Source organism: Pteropus vampyrus, unplaced genomic scaffold (genome assembly GCF_000151845.1).
Source record: "Pteropus vampyrus isolate Shadow unplaced genomic scaffold, Pvam_2.0 Scaffold49, whole genome shotgun sequence".
Lineage (NCBI taxonomy): Eukaryota > Metazoa > Chordata > Mammalia > Chiroptera > Pteropodidae > Pteropus > Pteropus vampyrus.
In genome coordinates this window covers 4,456,571-4,461,150 of record NW_011888830.1, presented here as the reverse complement: position 1 = coordinate 4,461,150, position 4,580 = coordinate 4,456,571, and the positions used below count along the sequence as shown (strand labels likewise).

Below are 4,580 nucleotides of genomic sequence, written 5' to 3'. Positions count from 1 at the left end.
TACACACACACACATATACACATACATATACATACACACACAAAACTATGGTCCCCTTCCATATATATATGTATATATATAACCCAGAAAGTTATATATATACACACACACACACACACACTTATACACACACATATTTTGGCGAGGCAAAACTATGGTCCCCTTCTGCATATGGAAGGGGACCATAGTTTTGCCTCACCAAAATATGCGTTTTGGGATATTGATTTTAAGCAGGTTATTAGGAAATAGAAAACTTGGAAAGAACCTTAGCATCAGCTGGGAAGAACCCAAGCCAGCCTATTAAGTAGATTCCCCCTCTGTGTCTGCTTGTTTCAAGGTTGATCGGCATAGATTTGTTTACCACGTGTTCAGCTCTGTTTTGGCTACCTGTAAATTGCCTATTTTCCTTTGAAACTCCAGGCCTTGCCCCTTTTTCTTCTCCTTCTATAACAGCATATAAACCTTAGCTGCCTAATGCATTTTGGGTCTCATTCTTATGGCACCCCCAAGCATTCATTCATAAATAAACTTTGGACATTTCCCCCTGTTAATCTATCTCTGTTAATTTGATTATTAGCCCATCTAGAAGAATTTAGAAGGTGGGAGAAAAGTTATTTTTTTAGCCCCCAAAATATACACATAAACACACGCTTAAAAAAAAAAAAAGTTTGTTTGGATCAGAGAGCTGCACACAGGGAGCAGAGCTCAAGTCCAAGAGTGACTTACCCAGGACTATGATGAGAAGAATGATAAAAGGAAAAGTAGACTCAAAGTTTTCAGCTGGCACTTTGCCTGTCATCTCTGTTGTCATGTAGGCCATTAACAGTCAGCTTCAGGTGGCATCCTCATGTCCAAAAACTGTTAAAAATGTTTAAATGATCAAACATTTCATTTGGTTAAAGAACAATTATAGAAGACAATTTAGGTGATACAAACAAACTTTATTTAATACTTCATAAAACAGGCAATTTCCAGGTAGAGAACTGCAAAATGAGGAGGAAAGAAGCTTTTATAGATAAAAAGTAAAGAACAAGAAAGAGAAAATATTTTTAAATATATATCTGATTGGCTGTAGTGATGTAGGCAACTTTGTGTGTGGTGAGGAGGCCCAGAGCTGGGCTGGTGTGTGGGGACTGGCTGGCCATATACACTGTGTTTCTGGTCACGTGGGGCACTTACAGGGACACGGAGGTTATCTATGCTTCCATTTGCTGACATGGCACCCTGATTGTGGGAGTAGCTCCAACCTGGGCCTAGAAAGTTATTTCAACGCTGGGTAACCACTTTCAATAGTTTCTGGTTTACCTCCTGAGTTTATTTTTGAGAAAAAAAAAAAATGAAGTTCTTAAATATAGTCTTGTTTTCTCTCATTATTAAGCCTAAGTTTAACATCCTGCTTTGCTTTTAAAAAATATATCCATATCAGTTAAGTTCATAGAACTATTTTTTATTCTTTAAAGTGCTTATTACTCTACTGTATGCACTTATATTTTATTCAACTCATCTATTATAGTTGAGCATCAAGGTTATTTCCTGTACGTTTTTATTACAAAATTATTGCAATAAACAACCTTCTGTACATATAGTTTTGTACTACTGAATGTTTGTCTTCAAGGTAAATGGCTAGAAATTGTATTGTTGACTGAAAGCATAAATATATGTGTAGATTTGCTAAATATTTATTACAAAATTCCCCGCATTGTTATAACATTTTGTACATCATCAAAAATATATGAGAGTGATCTTTTCTTGACAAATTTCTTTGCTTTTCTTTTAACCATTTCCTATGACAGCAGATTGTCTGGAATTTGGTAGTAATTATAGGCAGTTCTCATTCTAAAAACCTTCACCGTTTACTTCTAAACATTTTACAACAACATGAGTAGCAAACTCTATGTTATGCCTTATTTAAAGTATTTTTATGCTAGACAGAGAATAAACGAACTCAGAAGCACATTTCAGAACATTCCTTCATTTATTAGACAATATTTTTGAAGTCATCTCCCAATGAGTATTCTCTCTCACAACACAGAAATTCAATCAAAAAGCCTGATATTATGGTACATAAATCACTGTATTTTTTTTTATGCCTATAGCACCTGGTCTTCTTAGGTGGTCTCCCATCCAAGTACTAAGCAGGCCTGACCCTGCTTAGCTTTCGAGATCAGACGGGATCAGGTGTGTTCGGGGTAGCATGGCCGTAGACTAAATCACTGTATTTTTTAATCATACATATAAAGACATGATAATAATCATGAGCTCTTTGTAGAACCAGAGTTTGAAAATAAAGATCAAAATGAGGGAGAAAAAATATTCACCAGAAGCACATGAGAGCTCTTCTAAGGCTTTATTTAGTCAGATATGACCAAGGAAACATATATGTCACGAATTATCACTACTTATGAAATTCCTTATCCACTGCATACTAAATGATAAAAAGGAAAGAGGTAAGGCCTACACAACAAGCCTGTGCATGGGGATGCTAACAGAGTAGGTTATGACTCAGAACGAAATTCCCGAGTATGCTAATGACCTGGTAAGCAGTGGTGCTTTCAAGCTTCCTTTATGTCTCAGAAGCCAGGGCTAAACACATACTGACATCTCTCTCCTGAGGAGTTTGATCTACACTTCGTAGCTATTCTACTGAATTATAACAAGAAAGACAAGATCATTAATAATGATATCCTAATTGTTGACGGGCTGCCATGATTTAACCAGTACTTATAACAAAATGAGCTTGCTGCTGTGGTCACAGACAAACACTGAATAAATATTTCTGAGTGCGCCAGATAAGTTTTTTTTATTAGAACATTGGTTTAACAACTATTTAAAAATTTATTACATTCATTTTCTAGGAAGAACTTTCTAGGGTGAAGATGGAGCCAATTCTGCTGGGGGTGGGGGGGGGTGGGTGGCAAACTGAAGCTTCAGTAACTTCCCTGTCCCTGTAAGCACTCTCTGCGACCAGAAATGCAGTGTGACCAGTCAGGCAGTCCCCGGACACCAAGCCAATCCTGAGCCTTCTCACCTCCAACAAGGCTGCCCAGACAACCAGACATTTCCTATTTTTCTCTTTCTTGTTCTTTATTCTTTATTACATAAAAGCTTCCTGCCTTCTGCCCCATTTGCATTTCTCCACATGGAGACTGTCACTTCATGATGTATTAAAGTTTGTATGTGTCACCCACACTGTCTTCTTCATAATCATTTTTGAATGCTGGGGTATGGGCAGTTGATAATGGTGGAGGGAGAGGGAGATGGGAGTAAGACTTCTCCGAATAAACAGGTAAATCTGTCTATGTTATATAATGTTTGCTTGTGAACCAGGTTTTAGACATAAAAGACAACATTAAGTAAAAAAGAACAAAAATGCAAACCCTGAATATTAATACAAACAAAAATGAAGAAACATTGCTTTATGTAAAATATAATTCCACAGGAAAAATGTATATCATTTTTGAGCACAGTTCTCTAATTGTACAAATTTAGTACGGCATAGTCAGTGAAAAAAAAATTAACTGAAATAAAAATTTGAATTTCTCTTAGTAGGCTTATTGGTTTAGTGATATTGAAATGATCTAATAATGTATTCTTATATAAATGTGAAAATTGACTGAGTAAAGGCACAACTGTTCAGAGGCAGGATATTCAGTGTGAATAAAAACAAGAGTATGGAAGGAATGGAGAAGATGAGGAAAAAGCTCTGTAGAGTATAGGATTTGAAGTGGAGATTTTCATATAATCTTATGATTTTTCATATTCCCTAGTTTCATTCAGCCACAGAACATTTCAGGACAATAGGCTTAATACATGTTCAAATACTGGCTTCTATATACCATTCATCACCTGAAGAAACCAGAGCCCCATGGACAAATGGTTGACTCTAGGACAGGGCCATAGAAAGTGCTAGTTGACACAACATGTTGTTGTGTCAAGAAGGAAGTGGGAAAAACAAAAGAAAAAAGGATAAAATATGTTCATTGGAATTGTCAAAAGGAGAAACTCTCACTGGCCAAATTTAGATAATTAAAGCATTTTAAAATTTTCATATTTGATTACAATAGAAAGAATATAAAAAAAATCCATAAGTCCATAGGAATACTCAAAAGCACAAAAGAAGAGAAAAAGGAAAAAAAAAGAAGAAAGTAAAATGGAGAGAGAAAGCTCTTTATTACAGAAAAATGTTAGCGAATGCACTTAGAAGGAATACATGTGGAATTAAATAAAACACTCTTTTGTAACCATGAATATACTGATTAAGGCAACAACCAACAAAGGATATTGAACTTTTGGGCTGAATGATTATTGAGGGATAAAGTATTCACATCACCTCAATGTATTAGTTCATTAACTGCTTGTTAATAACAAGAAAACAAAATAGAACTTCTCACATGGGAGTTCTGGCATTCGCCATCTTAATAATTACTTGGAAAAACTGGTATGTCTTCCGATGTGAAGTCAGAAAATATACACAGTGTCGCTAATGTAGTAATTGCCCCCAAATGTTTAACCTAAGTCCAATAAGAAAACCATTAACAAATCTAGATTGTACAATAGTGGAATGATGACTATACTGACTC

General features: G+C 35.6%; 1 pseudogene; it reads right to left on the bottom strand.

Moving 5' to 3' along the window:
* Positions 1–2,087: 2,087 nt before the first annotated feature.
* LOC111739309 lies at positions 2,088–2,206 on the bottom strand (annotated as a pseudogene).
* Between the last annotated feature and the right edge of the window lie 2,374 nt (positions 2,207–4,580).